Consider the following 19,575-nt stretch of genomic DNA (forward strand, 5'->3'; position numbering starts at 1 on the left):
CCGGGCTGTGTCGCGCCGCCGCCGGTATGAAAGGAGCCGCCAGCGGCGGGGGACAAGCAGACGACGATGCTGAGCACACCTCAGCAATAGGCGTCTGCGGAGCCAGCATCCCACACGGCCACCACCACCTCCATGCCGCCGCACCACCAAGGTCCTGGCTCCTTCAATAAAACTGCAAAGACATAACAACGGGTCTGCGTGTCCCTGACATCCCTGTGTGCTGGCTGCATGTCCCCTCTTGTGTCGCATGGGTGGGTGTCTTGTCTGTGTCTGCCGGGGGCATGTGTCCCGTGGGTGTGCATGTCCTGGCTCCCTGTCCATGCCCATTTCCTAGTCCCAGCCCACCTCCACGTCGCCAAACCATCACCATGTCAAGCCCATGTCCAAGTCCCAGCCCACCTCCACGTCGCCAAACCATCTGTCCCAGCCCATCTCCACATCCTCGTGTACCAGCTCATCTCCACATTCCCAGACCATCTCCATGTCCCAGACCATCTCCACATCCATGCCCATCTCCACATCTGCAGATCGTCTCTAGGTCCACAGACCATCTCCTCCAAGTCCCCAGCCCATCTCCACATCCCCAGACCATCTCCATCTGCCAGACCAGTCCAGGCCTCCCGCTTCTTCCGCGCTCCCTCAGGAAGCAGTGGGTGGCCCTGTGGCATGCCCAGGGATTTGGGGACTTGATGGCACCTATGCATGGCCCAGAGGAGGCGGGTAGGTGCCACTGGCCAGCGATGCCCCGACCAGTCGGGACAAGGAGCCTGGCCCTTCCCGTGGTCCTGGGGCAGCCGCCCGCCGCAGAGCCCCAGGAGGGAGCGGCTGCAGCTTTTCTTCACTCTTGCTCACTTTTATTGACTTTTAAGGGAGGGCTTTGGAGGAGCCAGGTTGGACTCAGGAGCTCCCTGCTCCTCCTGATGAGCTTCAACAAGGGCAAATGCAGGGTCCAGGCACCAGTACAGGCTTGGGGCTGACCTGCTGGAGAGCAGCTCTGTGGAGAGGGACCTGGGTGTCCTGCTGGACAACAGGTTGACCATGAGCCAGCAGTGTGCCCTGGCTGCCAAGAAAGCTAATGGGATCCTGGGATGCATTAGGAGGAGTGTGGCCAGTAGGTCGAGGGAGGTTCTTCTTCCCCTCTACACTGCCCCAGTGAGGCCCCATCTCGAGTACTGTGTTCAGTTCTGGGATCCCCAGTTCAAGAGAGATGAGGAGCTACTGGAGAGAGCCCAGCGCAGGGCTACGAGGATGGTGAGGGGACTGGAGCATCTCTCCTGCGAGGAGAGGCTGAGGAAGTTGGCTTGTTCAGCCTGAAGAAGGGAAGGCTGCCAGGGGACCTTAGAAATCTTTATAAACATCTCAAGGGTGGGTTTCAGGAGGATGGGGCCAAACTCTTTTCAGTGGTGCCCAGCGACAGGACAAGGGGCAACGGGCGCAAACTGAAGCAGAGGAAGTTCCGTCTGAACATGAGGAAGAACTTCTTCACTCTGAGGGTGACGGAGCCCTGGCCCAGGCTGCCCAGGGAGGCAGTGGAGTCTCCTTCTCTGGACATATTCAAGAGCACCCTGGACAAGGTCCTGTGCAGCCTGGTCTAGGTGAACCTTCTTCAGCAGGAAGGTCGGACTAGATGACCCACAGAGGTCCCATCGAACCCCGAACATTCTGTGGTTCTCTGATTCTCTGATTTATTGCCAGGTAGCTGTGCCGTGGGGCAATGAGAGAGAGGGACAAATGTCAAACTGCCCAGCCCCCACGCTCGGCTTCTTCGTGGTCTCCGCTCCCCTCCGCAATTCTCCACGCCACCCACCCGAGCGGCGCAGGAGGGTGCGAATGGAGCCTGCAGTCGGTCCCTCACGCCTTGTCTCTGCTGCTCCATCCACCTCGGGCTCTGTCCCTGCTCCAGGGTTGGGTCCACCCTGGGAGACATTCCTCCACCAGCTGCCCCAGCGATGGTCCTTCCCACGGGGTGCTGCCCCTCAGCAACAGGCTGCTCCAGCCTGGGGGGTACCCCACGGTCTCCAAAGCCCTGCCAGCAAACGGCTCTGGCATGGGCTCCTCTCTCCACGCTGCCACAGCTCCTGCCAGGACCCTGATCCTGCACGCACTCTCCACGGCCTTACAGCCTCCTTTGGTCCCCCCTGCTCCAGCGTGGGCTCCTCCACGGGCTGCAGGTGGAGATCTGCTCTCCCGTGGACCTCCATGGTGGCAGGGACAGTCTGCCTCACCACAGTCTGCTGCATGGCTGCAGGCACAGCGTCGCAACAGGGCGTCACCACGGGGACATTGTGATGTCACTGGTGAGGTTGGCCCTGCGACATGCGCGTCTCACAAAGGGCCTGGCCCCACCACCGCTATAAAAGCGGGGCAGGGGGCACTGAGACCTGAGTCCTGGTGGGACAGGGTTGCTGTCCACACCACTCAGCCCAGCATGGCCCAGTACCGGCGCAGCACCACCCGCAGCAGGAGTCGGCGCCGCCGCCGCCTGGGCCGCTACCAGAGCCCCCCTCGCCGCCAGAAGAGGAGAAGCCGGCGCCGGGCTGTGTCGCGCCGCCGCCGGTATGAAAGGAGCCGCCAGCGGCGGGGGACAAGCAGACGACGATGCTGAGCACACCTCAGCAATAGGCGTCTGCGGAGCCAGCATCCCACACGGCCACCACCACCTCCATGCCACCGCACCACCACGGTCCTGGCTCCTTCAATAAAACTGCAAAGACCTAACAACGGGTCTGCGTGTCCCTGATGTCCCTGTGTGCTGGCTGCATGTCCCCTCTTGTGTCGCATGGGTGGGTGTCTTGCCTGTGTCTGCCGGGGGGCATGTGTCCCATGGGTGTGCATGTCCTGGCTCCCTGTCCATGCCCATTTCCTAGTCCCAGCCCACCTCCACGTCCCCAGACGATCTCCATGTCCAGTCCGTCTCCACCACCCCACTCTATCTCCACGTCCCTGCCCACCTCCAAGTCCCAGCCCATCTCCACATCCCCAGACCATCACCATGTCAAGCCCATGTCCAAGTCTCAGCCCACCTCCACGTCGCCAAACCATCTGTCCCAGCCCATCTCCACATCCTCGTGTACCAGCTCATCTCCACATTCCCAGACCATCTCCACATCCATGCCCATCTCCACATCTGCAGATCGTCTCTAGGTCCACAGACCATCTCCTCCAAGTCCCCAGCCCATCTCCACATCCCCAGACCATCTCCATCTCCCAGACCACCTCCAGGCCTCCCGCTTCTGCCGCGCTCCCTCAGGAAGCAGTGGGTGGCCCTTTGGCATGCCCAGGGATTTGGGGACTTGATGGCACCTATGCATGGCCCAGAGGAGGCGGGTAGGTGCCACTGGCCAGCGATGCCCCGACCAGTCGGGACAAGGAGCCTGGCCCTTCCCGTGGTCCTGGGGCAGCCGCCCGCCACAGAGCCCCAGGAGGGAGCGGCTGCAGCTTTTCTTCACTCTTGCTCGCTTTTATTGACTTTTAAGGGAGGGCTTTGGAGGAGCCGGGTGGGAATCAGGAGCTGCCTGCTCCTCCTGATGAGCTTCAACAAGGGCAAATGCAGGGTCCAGGCACCAGTACAGGCTTGGGGCTGACCTGCTGGAGAGCAGCTCTGTGGAGAGGGACCTGGGTGTCCTGCTGGACAACAGGTTGACCATGAGCCAGCAGTGTGCCCTGGCTGCCAAGAAAGCTAATGGGATCCTGGGATGCATTAGGAGGAGTGTGGCCAGTAGGTCGAGGGAGGTTCTTCTTCCCCTCTACACTGCCCCAGTGAGGCCCCATCTCGAGTACTGTGTTCAGTTCTGGGCTCCCCAGTTCAAGAGAGATGAGGAGCTACTGGAGAGAGCCCAGCGCAGGGCTACGAGGATGGTGAGGGGACTGGAGCATCTCTCCTGCGAGGAGAGGCTGAGGAAGTTGGCTTGTTCAGCCTGAAGAAGGGAAGGCTGCTGGGGGACCTTAGAAATCTTTATAAACATCTCAAGGGTGGGTTTCAGGAGGATGGGGCCAAACTCTTTTCAGTGGTGCCCAGCGACAGGACAAGGGGCAACGGGCGCAAACTGAAGCAGAGGAAGTTCCGTCTGAACATGAGGAAGAACTTCTTCACTCTGAGGGTGACGGAGCCCTGGCCCAGGCTGCCCAGGGAGGCAGTGGAGTCTCCTTCTCTGCACATATTCAAGAGCACCCTGGACAAGGTCCTGTGCAGCCTGGTCTAGGTGAACCTTCTTCAGCAGGAAGGTCGGACTAGATGACCCACAGAGGTCCCATCGAACCCCGAACATTCTGTGGTTCTCTGATTCTCTGATTTATTGCCAGGTAGCTGTGCCGTGGGGCAATGAGAGAGAGGGACAAATGTCAAACTGCCCAGCCCCCACGCTCGGCTTCTTCGTGGTCTCCGCTCCCCTCCGCAATTCTCCATGCCACCCACCCGAGCGGCGCAGGAGGGTGGGAATGGAGCCTGCAGTCGGTCCCTCACGCCTTGTCTCTGCTGCTCCATCCACCTCGGGCTCTGTCCCTGCTCCAGGGTTGGGTCCACCCTGGGAGACAGTCCTCCACCAGCTGCCCCAGCAATGGTCCTTCCCACGGGGTGCTGCCCCTCAGCAACAGGCTGCTCCAGCCTGGGGGGTACCCCACGGTCTCCAAAGCCCTGCCAGCAAACGGCTCTGGCATGGGCTCCTCTCTCCACGCTGCCACAGCTCCTGCCAGGACCCTGATCCTGCACGCACTCTCCACGGCCTTACAGCCTCCTTTGGTCCCCCCTGCTCCAGCGTGGGCTCCTCCACGGGCTGCAGGTGGAGATCTGCTCTCCCGTGGACCTCCATGGTGGCAGGGACAGTCTGCCTCACCACAGTCTGCTGCATGGCTGCAGGCACAGCGTCGCAACAGGGCGTCACCACGGGGACATTGTGATGTCACTGGTGAGGTTGGCCCTGCGACATGCGCGTCTCACAAAGGGCCTGGCCCCACCACCGCTATAAAAGCGGGGCAGGGGGCACTGATACCTGAGTCCTGGTGGGACAGGGTTGCTGTCCACACCACTCAGCCCAGCATGGCCCAGTACCGGCGCAGCACCACCCGCAGCAGGAGTCGGCGCCGCCGCCGCCTGGGCCGCTACCAGAGCCCCCCTCGCCTCCAGAAGAGGAGAAGCCGGCGCCGGGCTGTGTCGCGCCGCCGCCGGTATGAAAGGAGCCGCCAGCGGCGGGGGACAAGCAGACGACGATGCTGAGCACACCTCAGCAATAGGCGTCTGCGGAGCCAGCATCCCACACGGCCACCACCACCTCCATGCCGCCGCACCACCAAGGTCCTGGCTCCTTCAATAAAACTGCAAAGACCTAACAACGGGTCTGCGTGTCCCTGATGTCCCTGTGTGCTGGCTGCATGTCCCCTCTTGTGTCGCATGGGTGGGTGTCTTGTCTGTGTCTGCCGGGGGCATGTGTCCCGTGGGTGTGCATGTCCTGGCTCCCTGTCCATGCCCATTTCCTAGTCCCAGCCCACCTCCACGTCCCCAGACGATCTCCATGTCCAGTCCGTCTCCACCACCCCACTCTATCTCCACGTCCGTGCCCACCTCCAAGTCCCAGCCCATCTCCACATCCCCAGACCATCACCATGTCAAGCCCATGTCCAAGTCTCAGCCCACCTCCACGTCACCAAACCATCTGTCCCAGCCCATCTCCACATCCTCGTGTACCAGCTCTTCTCCACATTCCCAGACCATCTCCATGTCCCAGACCATCTCCACATCCATGCCCATCTCCACATCTGCAGATCGTCTCTAGGTCCACAGACCATCTCCTCCAAGTCCCCAGCCCATCTCCACATCCCCAGACCATCTCCATCTCCCAGACCACCTCCAGGCCTCCCGCTTCTGCCGCGCTCCCTCAGGAAGCAGTGGGTGGCCCTTTGGCATGCCCAGGGATTTGGGGACTTGATGGCACCTATGCATGGCCCAGAGGAGGCGGGTAGGTGCCACTGGCCAGCGATGCCCCGACCAGTCGGGACAAGGAGCCTGGCCCTTCCCGTGGTCCTGGGGCAGCCGCCCGCCACAGAGCCCCAGGAGGGAGCGGCTGCAGCTTTTCTTCACTCTTGCTCACTTTTATTGACTTTTAAGGGAGGGCTTTGGAGGAGCCAGGTTGGACTCAGGAGCTCCCTGCTCCTCCTGATGAGCTTCAACAAGGGCAAATGCAGGGTCCAGGCACCAGTACAGGCTTGGGGCTGACCTGCTGGAGAGCAGCTCTGTGGAGAGGGACCTGGGTGTCCTGCTGGACAACAGGTTGACCATGAGCCAGCAGTGTGCCCTGGCTGCCAAGAAAGCTAATGGGATCCTGGGATGCATTAGGAGGAGTGTGGCCAGTAGGTCGAGGGAGGTTCTTCTTCCCCTCTACACTGCCCCAGTGAGGCCCCATCTCGAGTACTGTGTTCAGTTCTGGGCTCCCCAGTTCAAGAGAGATGAGGAGCTACTGGAGAGAGCCCAGCGCAGGGCTACGAGGATGGTGAGGGGACTGGAGCATCTCTCCTGCGAGGAGAGGCTGAGGAAGTTGGCTTGTTCAGCCTGAAGAAGGGAAGGCTGCCAGGGGACCTTAGAAATCTTTATAAACATCTCAAGGGTGGGTTTCAGGAGGATGGGGCCAAACTCTTTTCAGTGGCGCCCAGTGACAGGACAAGGGGCAACGGGTGCAAACTGAAGCAGAGGAAGTTCCGTCTGAACATGAGGAAGAACTTCTTCACTCTGAGGGTGACGGAGCCCTGGCCCAGGCTGCCCAGGGAGGCAGTGGAGTCTCCTTCTCTGCACATATTCAAGAGCACCCTGGACAAGGTCCTGTGCAGCCTGGTCTAGGTGAACCTTCTTCAGCAGGAAGGTCGGACTAGATGACCCACAGAGGTCCCATCGAACCCCGAACATTCTGTGATTCTGTGATTCTCTGATTCTCTGATTTATTGCCAGGTAGCTGTGCCGTGGGGCAATGAGAGAGAGGGACAAATGTCAAACTGCCCAGCCCCCACGCTCGGCTTCTTCGTGGTCTCCGCTCCCCTCCGCAATTCTCCATGCCACCCACCCGAGCGGCGCAGGAGGGTGCGAATGGAGCCTGCAGTCGGTCCCTCACGCCTTGTCTCTGCTGCTCCATCCACCTCGGGCTCTGTCCCTGCTCCAGGGTTGGGTCCACCCTGGGAGACAGTCCTCCACCAGCTGCCCCAGCAATGGTCCTTCCCACGGGGTGCTGCCCCTCAGCAACACGCTCCTCCAGCCTGGGGGGTACCCCACGGTCTCCAAAGCCCTGCCAGCAAACGGCTCTGGCATGGGCTCCTCTCTCCACGCTGCCACAGCTCCTGCCAGGACCCTGATCCTGCACGCACTCTCCACGGCCTTACAGCCTCCGTTGGTCCCCCCTGCTCCGGCATGGTCTCCTCCACGGGCTGCAGGTGGAGATCTGCTCTCCCATGGACCTCCATGGCGGCAGGGACAGTCTGCCTCACCACGGTCTGCTGCATGGCTGCAGGCACAGCGTCGCAACAGGGCGTCACCACGGGGGCATTGTGATGTCACTGGTGAGGTTGGCCCTGCGACATGCGCGTCTCACAAAGGGCCTGGCCCCACCACCGCTATAAAAGCGGGGCAGGGGGCACTGAGACCTGAGTCCTGGTGGGACAGGGTTGCTGTCCACACCACTCAGCCCAGCATGGCCCAGTACCGGCGCAGCACCACCCGCAGCAGGAGTCGGCGCCGCCGCCGCCTGGGCCGCTACCAGAGCCCCCCTCGCCGCCAGAAGAGGAGAAGCCGGCGCCGGGCTGTGTCGCGCCGCCGCCGGTATGAAAGGAGCCGCCAGCGGCGGGGGACAAGCAGACGACGATGCTGAGCACACCTCAGCAATAGGCGTCTGCGGAGCCAGCATCCCACACGGCCACCACCACCTCCATGCCACCGCACCACCACGGTCCTGGCTCCTTCAATAAAACTGCAAAGACCTAACAACGGGTCTGCGTGTCCCTGATGTCCCTGTGTGCTGGCTGCATGTCCCCTCTTGTGTCGCATGGGTGGGTGTCTTGCCTGTGTCTGCCGGGGGGCATGTGTCCCATGGGTGTGCATGTCCTGGCTCCCTGTCCATGCCCATTTCCTAGTCCCAGCCCACCTCCAAGTCCCCAGACGATCTCCATGTCCAGTCCGCCTCCACCACCCCACTCTATCTCCACGTCCGTGCCCACCTCCAAGTCCCAGCCCATCTCCACATCCCCAGACCATCTCCATGTCCCAGACCATCTCCACATCCATGCCTATCTCCACATCCGCAGATCGTCTCTAGGTCCACAGACCATCTCCTCCAAGTCCCCAGCCCATCTCCACATCCGCAGATCATCTCTAGGTCCACAGACCACCTCCAGGCCTCCCGCTTCTGCGGCGCTCCCTCAGGAAGCAGTGGGTGGCCGTTTGGCATGCCCAGGGATTTGGGGACATAATGGCACCTATGCATGGCCCAGAGGAGGCGGGTAGGTGCCACTGGCCAGCGATGCCCCGACCAGTCGGGACAAGGAGCCTGGCCCTTCCCGTGGTCCTGGGGCAGCCGCCCGCCACAGAGCCCCAGGAGGGAGCGGCTGCAGCTTTTCTTCACTCTTGCTCGCTTTTATTGACTTTTAAGGAGGGCTTTGGAGGAGCCGGGTGGGACTCAGGAGCTGCCTGCTCCTCCTGATGAGCTTCAACAAGGGCAAATGCAGGGTCCAGGCACCAGTACAGGCTTGGGGCTGACCTGCTGGAGAGCAGCTCTGTGGAGAGGGACCTGGGTGTCCTGCTGGACAACAGGTTGACCATGAGCCAGCAGTGTGCCCTGGCTGCCAAGAAAGCTAATGGGATCCTGGGATGCATTAGGAGGAGTGTGGCCAGTAGGTCGAGGGAGGTTCTCCTTCCCCTCTACACTGCCCCAGTGAGGCCCCATCTCGAGTACTGTGTTCAGTTCTGGGCTCCCCAGTTCAAGAGAGATGAGGAGCTACTGGAGAGAGCCCAGCGCAGGGCTACGAGGATGGTGAGGGGACTGGAGCATCTCTCCTGCGAGGAGAGGCTGAGGGCGCTGGGCTTGTTCAGCCTGAAGAAGAGAAGGCTGCCAGGGGACCTTAGAAATCTTTATAAACTTCTCAAGGGTGGGTTTCAGGAGGATGGGGCCAAACTCTTTTCAGTGGTGCCCAGCGACAGGACAAGGGGCAATGGGCACAAACTGAAGCAGAGGAAGTTCCGTCTGAACATGAGGAAGAACTTCTTCACTCTGAGGGTGACGGAGTCCTGGCCCAGGCTGCCCAGGGAGGCTGTGGAGTCTCCTTCTCTGGACATATTCAAGAGCACCCTGGACAAGGTCCTGTGCAGCCTGGTCTAGGTGAACCTTCTTCGGCAGGGGGGTTGGACTAGATGACCCACAGAGGTCCCATCGAACCCCGAACATTCTGTGGTTCTCTGATTCTCTGATTCTCTGATTTATTGCCAGGTAGCTGTGCCGTGGGGCAATGAGAGAGAGGGACAAATGTCAAACTGCCCAGTCCCCACGCTCGGCTTCTTCGTGGTCTCTGCTCCCCTCCGCAATTCTCCACGCCACCCACCCGAGCGGCGCAGGAGGGTGCGAATGGAGCCTGCAGTCGGTCCCTCACGCCTTGTCTCTGCTGCTCCATCCACCTCGGGCTCTGTCCCTGCTCCAGGGTTGGGTCCGCCCTGGGAGACAGTCCTCCACCAGCTGCCCCAGCGAGGCTCCTTCCCACGGGGTGCTGCCCTCAGGAACAGGCTCCTCCAGCCTGGGGGGTACCCCACGGTCTCCAAAGCCCTGCCAGCAAACGGCTCTGGCATGGGCTCCTCTCTCCACGCTGCCACAGCTCCTGCCAGGACCCTGATCCTGCACGCACTCTCCACGGCCTTACAGCCTCCTTTGGTCCCCCCTGCTCCAGCGTCGGGTCCTCCACGGGCTGCAGGTGGAGATCTGCTCTCCCGTGGACCTCCATGGCGGCAGGGACAGTCTGCCTCACCACGGTCTGCTGCATGGCTGCAGGCACAGCGTCGCAACAGGGCGTCACCACGGGGGCATTGTGATGTCACTGGTGAGGTTGGCCCTGCGACATGCGCGTCTCACAAAGGGCCTGGCCCCACCACCGCTATAAAAGCGGGGCAGGGGGCACTGAGCCCTGAGTCCTGGTGGGACAGGGTGGCCATCCACACCACTCAGCCCAGCATGGCCCGTGACCTGGGCTCTGGCTGTGTGTTCTGGGGCACCCTGGTCCCCTCGGGGCACCCCTCTCTGCAGCCCTGGTTGTCCCTTGGAGGGCACCCCAAGCCCCCGCTGTCCACTGTGGGATGCCCCTGTGCCTCGCTTTTGCTTGCTGGTCTGCCCGGTCCCCCTCAGCGTGCCGTTTGGGGTGCTCCGAGACCCTCGTTCAGCCCTCTGGGCTTCCCCTGCACGTGCCTCTCTGGCTTTGGATGCTGCCTCAAGCCATGGCTCTGCCTTTCAGGGTGCCCCAGGCCCCTGTTGTGTGAATTGCAGTGCTCTCCTGGGCAACGGGTGTGCCATTCCCCTGGCCGAGCACCCCGAACGATGCCGTTCTGAGCACCCCAAGGCCCCTCGGAGTGCATTTTCGGCTCCCCCAGCTCCTTGGCGTGCCTTTGGGTGCCTCTGCAGGCCCCGCAGTGTGCTTTCTGCTGCACCCCATCTCCCCTGGTGTGCCTTTCACTACGCCCCAGGGCAATCGGTGTGCCTTTTGGGGCGTCCCTGGGCTCGGTGCGTCCCTGGACGCAGGACTCCCGGGGGGTCTCACCACAGCGGGGCAGAGGGGCACAGTCACCTCCCCTGCCCTGCTGCCCACGCTGCTGGGGATGCAGCCCAGGATGCGGTTGCCTTCTGGGCTGCTCTTTCCCATTTCATCACATTCACTGCATTTCGGTTGCTTCCATCGCACTCCTGTGCTTCCCCATCCATTCTTGTACGCACACCGCCGTGCTAATGTCACCGAAAATCCGGGAATAAAACCTCGTAACACCAATGTAGTGTTAAAAGGCAGCACTCTTTATTGCGGCGCCGGATGCACGGGGGATAATTCCACCGAACGTGCATACCCCATACCCTTTCCGTGCAGTTTATATAGATCAAAATATGCATATTCGTCTGATTACATAAGTTCTTCCTTTCATAGCCACATCAGTCCATTTTCATACACTCCTCCCACTCGCGCTTGCGCAGTGCCTCCTAGTGGTGGTCATCGGGGGTCCCAAGATGAAGGCTTATCCTCTTCATCACAGTTTCTGCGCAAACTCAGTCCTCTTCTGGCTCTTGTCCCTGCAGCACGGGTCGTCTTGACCAGTTCTAGGCACCTGCTAGTTTTAATTAAAACTAACTTCTTTGAGGGGAGATGTATGACTTTTTGCTTCAGTTAATTCACACAATAGATAGGTACCACAAATACACCTGCAACTACTTGGTAACGCTATTTCTATTAAAAATCCCCCTTCACCATTATTGTTTAACATTAATGGTTACGTAGGGACTAAACCCTCTGTTCCCTGACCTAATGTCCAGATGGGCAGGGCTGTACAAGGGACATAGCAGCATTGTTGGTGCTTTATGATTAACTAATTCCATCACCTTGGTTACATTTCCCCCCTTTGGAAGTTTTGAAATAATTATCTTTTCAATACTTCCATAATTAAATTTTTCTTATTCATATAATGATTAAATATTATTAAAATATACTTTTCAAAATTACAACACTACACTTATAGTCCACTTGTTTCGCTATAGGGTGGTGGAAGTGTAACAACCGACTCACTAAGGTTTTGTCTTCTTGCAATAGCCTGAATAATCATTCGATTAAAAGCTGTTCTGTTGGTGAGTTCCTTTTTCAGACAATAATATATGAGCAGTATTATTATAACTATTACCAGTAAAAGCAGTCCGGTACCGATTAAAGATTTGACCCAAGAACTAATATTCCACCTTAATCCATTAAAAATTTTATCAAGCCAATTTTCTTGTATGTCTTGTTGAATTTCCCCACGGGACTGATTCTCCTACCGCCCTTGGGATTGGAAGACATGCAGTTATTTGGGTCACATTTTGTAAATTTGCAAATTCTTCTACAAGCCTGATTATCAAATTTTCTTCTGGAGTCCTCCTTGGGAGGTATATTAATTGTTCTGCTTTTATTGGCAGTGAATCAACGTTTTCTGTTCTTACTTCTAATACACTGAACAGTGCTCCTATTATCATCAGTTTCCAGATCGAGATACAGTCTCCCCGCATTTTACAGCAATAACCACTCTTTTTAGATATATTTCAAAGTCAGTTTTGCAGTCTCTGGATCTCTATTGATGACTCTCCACGAAGGGGCCTTCTTCACTCAAGTGTAGTGTATCCACTGTTCCACCCCTTCTACTTTGATCACAGTGTAAGTTGTTAACAGTACCTGAAAAGGTCCTTTCCACTTCTCCTGCAGTGGTTCAGAGTTCCAAGTCTTTATGCACACGAAATCACCTGGTTGATACTGATGCACAGGTGTATCCAAAGCAAGCGATCTGGTCAGCACAGTGTATTTTCGGAGTGCTTCAAGTGTTTATCCTAAAGAAATCAAATACATTTTAAAATCTGTCTCCCCTGCTATTTTTATATCCCCTGGGATTAAAGGAGTCTGATAAGGTTTGCCATACAAAATTTCGTATGGACTTACACCATCTTTAGATCTTGGTTGGATTCTGATTCTCAGAAGTGCTAATGGTAAAGCTTGTGGCCATTTTAAAGACACTTCTTGACAAATTTTACTTATTTGTCTTTTTAATGTTTGGTTCATTCTTTCAATTCTCCCACTCTATTGTGGCCTCCAGGGGGTATGTAAATCCCAATTTATTCTTAAAATTTTACTTACTTGTTGAACTATTTCTGCTACAAAATGTGGTCTCCTATCGGAAGACATGCCAATTGATACCCCAAACCTTGGTATTATTTCTTTCCACAATATTTTAACTACTTCTCTTGCTTTGTTGGTGTGACAAGGAAAGGCTTCTGGCCATCCAGAAAAAGTATCAATTAATACTAATAGATACCTGAATACATTCTGCCTGGGCAGTTCAGAAAAATCAACCTGCCAATAATATCCTGGGGAGTTACCCTGTTTTGTTACTCCTAGGGGTGCCCTTTTCCGATTTAAAGGATTATTTTTGAGACAAATTGGACACTTAGCTACTATAGATTTAATTATTCCTGTCATTCCTACACACACTGCAGATGATTTTAGGCTCGAGACCATGGCATCTACACCCCAATGTGTCTGTGCATGTTTTTCTTTCGCAAGTTCTAACATGACTTGCGGGGTTACAATTACCTGTTTTTCTGGTGTTACCCACTACCCTTCTGTATTTTGTGATGCCTTTAATTGTTCTGCCAATTGCTCATCCAATTTACTATATTTTGATTTCAGATTCGGGATTTTTATTTGTTTTACTGGTACTAGTGCAAGGATACCTCGTTCCGCAGTCTCCTTTGCTGTTTTGTCTGCCAATCGATTACCTGTGTTTACAGCTGTCTGACCAAATTGATGAGCCTTGCAGTGCATCACCGCCACTTCCTTTGGTTTCTGCACCTCTTCGAGGAACTGAAGGATTTCTTCTTTATGTTTTATCGATGATCCTTGGGCTGAGAGCAATCCTCTTTCTTTCTAGATGGCTCCATGAGCATGAATCACACCAAATGCATATTTGGAATCAGTCCATATATCTACCCTTTTTCCTTCTGCCATTCGCAAGGCTTGCTGCAACACCACCAGTTCTGCTTTCTGTGCCGAGGTATTTGCAGGCAGCGTTCCTGACTCCAGTACCTCGGTGGTGGTGACAACAGCGTATCCGGCCGTTCGTCTTCCCTCTTTGACAAAGCTGCTTCCATCTGTGAACAATTTGAAATCAGAATTTTCCAGAGGCTCATCCCTCAGGTCCGGTCTGCTGGAATAGACTTGTTCAACAGTTAGCAGACAGTCATGTTCTAGATTTTCTGTTGGATTTTTCGTTGACACAAACATTGCTGGATTTACGATGGTTGTGGTTTTCAGTTCCACATCATCCTGCTCTAGCAAGACAACCTGATATTTCAGCATTCTGCTGGGGGACAGCCAATGACCCCCCTTTTGTTCTAGAACAGTTACCACCATGTGTGGTACATACACCACCATCTTTTGGCCCGTAGTCAATTTTCGAGCTTCTTGAATCAGTAATACCGTTGCTGCCACAGCGCGCAAACATCACGGCCATCCTTTACTCACGTTGTTGAGTTGTTTAGAGAAGTATCCTGCTGGCCGCTTCCAGGATCCCAGACGTTGTACCAGCACTCCAAGGGACAGATGTTGCCTCTCATGGACAAACAGTTTTCCAAATATCGTGGGGCTATTTTTGAATCCTTGTGGAAGTACAGTCCGTGTTAGTTGCATCTTTCGTCTTGTAGCAGGGCTCTCCCATTCAAAAGCAAATATGCTTTGATTTTGTGCATCCAGAGGTATGCAAAAGAAGGCATCTTTTAAATCTAGTACAGTAAACCATTTATGCTCCTCTTTCAGGGATGTCAATAAAGTATAGGGATTGGCCACTACTGGGTGTATAGCTTGAACTATTTGATTTATAGCTCTTAGATCCTGGACTAGTCGATACTCCCGTCCCCCAGGTTTCTTTACCGGTAATATAGGTGTGTTATATTCTGACTTGCATTCTACCAAAAGTCCACATTCCAAAAATTTCGTGATTAACCCCTCCAATCCTTTTCGAGCCTCCCACTTAATAGGATATTATTTTTGTCTTACCGGTTTGGATCCAGGTTTTAAGGTCACTTTTACCGGTTCTGCCAATTTGGACCGTCCCGGAACTTCATTTGCCCAAACCAAGGGGATTACTGCGTTTTCCACCTCTTCTGGAATTTGTTCCTCCTTAAAAGAATCCTGTAACACAAACACCCTTGCCTCTACGGCTTTTGATTCTGTTATCAATAATTCAATTTCCTCATTTTTTTAAAAGTTATTTGTGCCTCTAATTTGCTTAATAAATCTCGTCCTAACAAAGGCAATGGACATTCAGGCATATATAGAAACTGGTGAGTTACCCACTGTTTTCTCAATCTAAATTTCAACAGCTCTAAGAAAGGTTAATTTTCTTTTTACCCTGTCGCACCAACAACATCTACAGATTTATGACTACATTTCCCTTTACATGTGTTTAATACCAAATAAGTGGTCCTTGTATTTATTAAAAATTTTTCTTCCTTATTCCCTAGCTTTAGTGTGACCAGGGGTTTAGCTAGGGTTGACTCCCCCAGTCGTCTTCGTGATTTCTTATCTAAAGTCATCAATTTAATCGCGCGAAGAGTCCTGCTACTTCTTTCCGCTACCTTAAATCAGTTATTAGCTCGACATCATCTTCCTTAGACTCAAATTTCAAACACTCTTTCCCGACGCTACAAGCGGCGCAGCATTTCTTTGAACCTTTTTTACGTTTTCCCTTTCCCAAAGCCATTACCATAGAACTATGCGGATGTATCCCACGCTGCCTTTGCCATTCTGGATGATTTCTCAATGAGAAAAACAAATCTACATATGTCATTTCTTCCCATTTACCTTCCCTTTTTACAAAACAACATCAATTGCAAAATAGTATTATAATACAGTGTCCTGTCCTCCGGCCACTTCTCCCCGTCATCCAGAGTATATAACAGCCACCAATGATTACAATACTCAAATAACTGTTTCCGAGTTAAAGGGTCCCCCCCCCAGCTCTTTCCAGTGTTTTAAAATACATCCCAAAGGCGTGCCCCTTGGGATGGGTCTTTTACTCGGAAAGGTGCCCATCCTTCAAATGACCAGTGGTAGTGATTGTGCACTATATCACAAAAACTAATCAGAGGGAACCCAACCCTTGTTGGAGCTCCCTTTAGGATCCCAGCCGCCTGCTGAGATCTTGGAGACTTCAGCCTCCTGTTGAAGACCTCCCCTTTGGGCCCCAGCTCCACTGGCTTTCACCGAGCAGTGACTTTCCACAAAGGTACCTTTTAGCCCAACTCTACGAGGTTTTCACCAAGATTTACCAGCAGGCGTATATTATACCTAAAGAATACCCACACTAATGCCTGGGGGGGACAGTGTGGGGGAAGAGAGAAGAGGTTCAGGGACTTCCTTGAAGGGTGAAGCCTGGCTTAAGAGACAAAGGCAAGCAAAAGGTTCCTTTCCTTCCCCAGGAACACCACTACCAGGGAATTAGACACCATCTTTGTGCAGAGACCAAGAGAAGAAAAACCTTGCAAAGCAAGAAACCAAGCCCAGAGACATGTGGGAGCATGTGGCTTGTGATATCACACCATGGCTCTTTGAAGGAACGGAACAGCTTCCTCCATACTGACAGGTTTATAGACTTTGCGCACCTTGGCCTTAGCCTCGTCCAAGTCCTCTTGCAAGCGGGAGTTTTCCTCCTTCAGGTAACTGCGTTGGCGTGTGGAAGCTGTCAGTGAGGTTTCTGCTATCCACTGCTTTCTGATCTCCACCTGCAGCCCGTGGAGGACGCCACACCGGAGCAGGGGGGACCAAAGGAGTCTGTAAGGCCGTGGAGAGTGCGTGCAGGAGCAGGGTCCTGGCAGGAGCTGTGGCAGCATGGAGAGAGGAGCCCACGCCAGAGCCGTTTGCTGGCAGGGCTTGTGAGACCCTGGGGGACCCCCCAGGCTGGAGGAGCCTGTTGCTGAGGGGCAGCACCCCATGGGAAGGACCCTCGCTGGGGCAGCTGGTGGAGGACTGTCTCCCAGGGTGGACCCAACCCTGGAGCAGGGACAGAGCCCGAGGTGGATGGAGCAGCAGAGACAAGGCGTGAGGGACCGACTGCAGGCTCCATTCCCACCCTCCTGCGCCGCTCAGGTGGGTGGCGTGGAGAATTGCGGAGGGGAGCGGAGACCACGAAGAAGCCAAGCGTGGGGGCTGGGCAGTTTGACATTTGTCCCTCTCTCTCATTGTCCCACGGCACAGCTACCTGGCAATAAACTGAATCAATGTCCCCGAGTCAGGGCTCTCTGCCCAGCCAAGGTCAGCCCAGTGCACGGCTGTGCTCAGGGAGGGACTACAGCTTCCAGCATCCCCCGCGCCCCGCCCAGGCCACGGCCGCCCCGCCCACTCCCAGCCCAGGCCCCAGGCCCTCTTCCAGGCTGCTCTCCATGGAGCCCCCGCCCTGCCCGAGCCCCCGGCCCCCGGCCCAGCAGCAGGGAGAAGCTCCGGGCAGGGCTCGGCTGCCCCGGCCCCAGGGAGAGCCCCCGGGGACGCCCGCCCTGCCCGGGACCGGCACCGGGCCTCCCCCAGACCCCCGCAGCCAGCCCCCGGCCTGACCCCCGGCCCCACATCCTCAGAGCGGCATCAATGGCCTCCCCCGAGCCGGGATGGCGCCGGCGGCCCCTCCAGCAGCGCGGAGACCCCCTCGCTGGGGAGGCAGGCAAGGGGATGGCTGCCAGGGCTCTGCTATCCCCAGCCATGCAGCCTTGCCGAGCCCCATGCTATGGGGGCTCACGCAGGGACGCCATGGGAAAGCACGGGAGGATCGGGGCAGACAAACAATTCTGACAAGCTTCCAGGAGTATTGAGTGTTGGCGTGGGTTACGGATCCATTGTAACGATGTGACCCCAATATGAGTATGATCGTTCAACCTTTATTAGTCAGCAAAACTAGGTTTATATAGCAAAACTATTACAGCATCTGAATGGTTAAACCCCCAATCCATATATAGGCAAAACTACTGCAACTCGTCGTGATTGGTGCAGAGCTGCATCTCGAAGTGAAAACAGTACTCTGGCAGGAAACAACAACGTGGCAGGAAGGAAGTGACAGTGTGGCAGGAAACGGTGACGTTCCCCCTGCTCCAGTGTCCCGAGCTCGTTGCTCTCCCTTCCCAGCAGGGTTCCGTGTCAGCCGCTCCCAAGGCTCACTTCCGGATCGGAACCTGGGTTGCTCAACGCACCAAACTATGTCCCCTCTCGTCCAGCCAGGACTCCACAATTCCCCCTTCTTGTTTTTGAGCAAGCCAGGTTTGCTTCGTCATCTTGGAGAGAGCCTTTTTAAGACAGCTAAAGCAAATACATATTATAATTCCAACAGCAAGTAACACGATACATATGCGCAAAATTTCTATAATTAAACCGTTAAGCCAAGCGGGCAGATTACCAAAGAGCGAGGTGAGAAATCCGTCAAAAAATCCCTGGTTTTGTTGTATTTGATTGGCGTGCTGTTCGAGCCATTGTAATTGCTTGTGGATGGACTTACTATGATCGGACAAGTTCATACAGCACATGCCTTCGAAATCTTCACAGCCATGTCCCTGGGCCAGCAGTAAAAAATCAATTGCGGCTCTATTTTGCAATACCGCATGTCGTAGACTACTCTGATCTTCTAGCAGGGATTGCAAGACTTTTGTGGTAACAATGGCTTGCTTCTCTGCCCAGCGTTCCGTGTTCGCCACTCTACTTCTGTAGCAGTGTTCCGTGTTCGCTACTTTCAAGGTCTATCTCCATTACCAAGCCTGGGTTGCTCAACAGCACCAAACTATGTCCCCTCTCGTCCAGCCAGGACTCCACAATTCCCCCTTTTGGTTTTTTTTGAGCAAGCCAGATATAGTTGATGAGGTTGTTGATGATGATGAGAGCTGACATAATTTTGGTCTTCAGCTTGCTACCACTTTTTCAGAGGCCCACACAAACTACAATACTAACAGATATAAGAACACAAATGCTAATTGAAGACATAGAGATGTGAAGTGCATACCACAACCTGCTGGATATAAAGAAAGATTAAATTAACTTGAGAATGATACATACTGATGGTAAATCTGTTACCTAGCATATGGGTGTAGATTGATTTACTTGTATTCAATTTTCTTGCTGGATTTACTTGTATCCAATTTTCTTCCTGTGTGGATGGTGGGATTAAAGTACCGCTTGACCACAACATATCATTATTGTCAATTGGAGAGGACGCATCTCATCGCGTTAGGCGTCGAAATAGCAGTGTATCAATAATATGAGCTCAGTAAATTTTCACTTGGGTTATAGGTATACTTCTCACATATACAAACATCCATAACATTTAGTATTGGCTATCGATATTAATTACCTAGGTTAAGATCAATGTATCTAGAACTATGACTCATTAACTATATAGGCTAAAATTAATGTACATAAAAGCATAAAGCTGCAAACATCACCACATCTATTCCCTGCTGCATCAAATGCTTCTGAAGTTTTGATAAATCAGAGTCCAAATACAACAGTCTGAAGTCAAAACCAGAAATAGTCAATACCTGCAGAACTTACCAAACCAGAAGACACAAAACAGTTACTTAGTCCAGACAAATCCGTTAGATCACAGAAACCTAATAAATCCATCAGAACACAGAAATACAAACACGGTAACATAAAACCACATGTTCCTGGTCGCGATCACACACACACAGGCACACCAAGTTTTCAGCATAAATCCAAATATTGCAAAGACAGGATTTACGATAATATTCAACATTTAACAGACAAATTCCCAAGCTTCAGTTTCAGGAAGAGTACTCTCTTTTCAATTCTGGA

This window comes from Opisthocomus hoazin, chromosome 16, assembly GCF_030867145.1.
Source record: "Opisthocomus hoazin isolate bOpiHoa1 chromosome 16, bOpiHoa1.hap1, whole genome shotgun sequence".
Lineage (NCBI taxonomy): Eukaryota > Metazoa > Chordata > Aves > Opisthocomiformes > Opisthocomidae > Opisthocomus > Opisthocomus hoazin.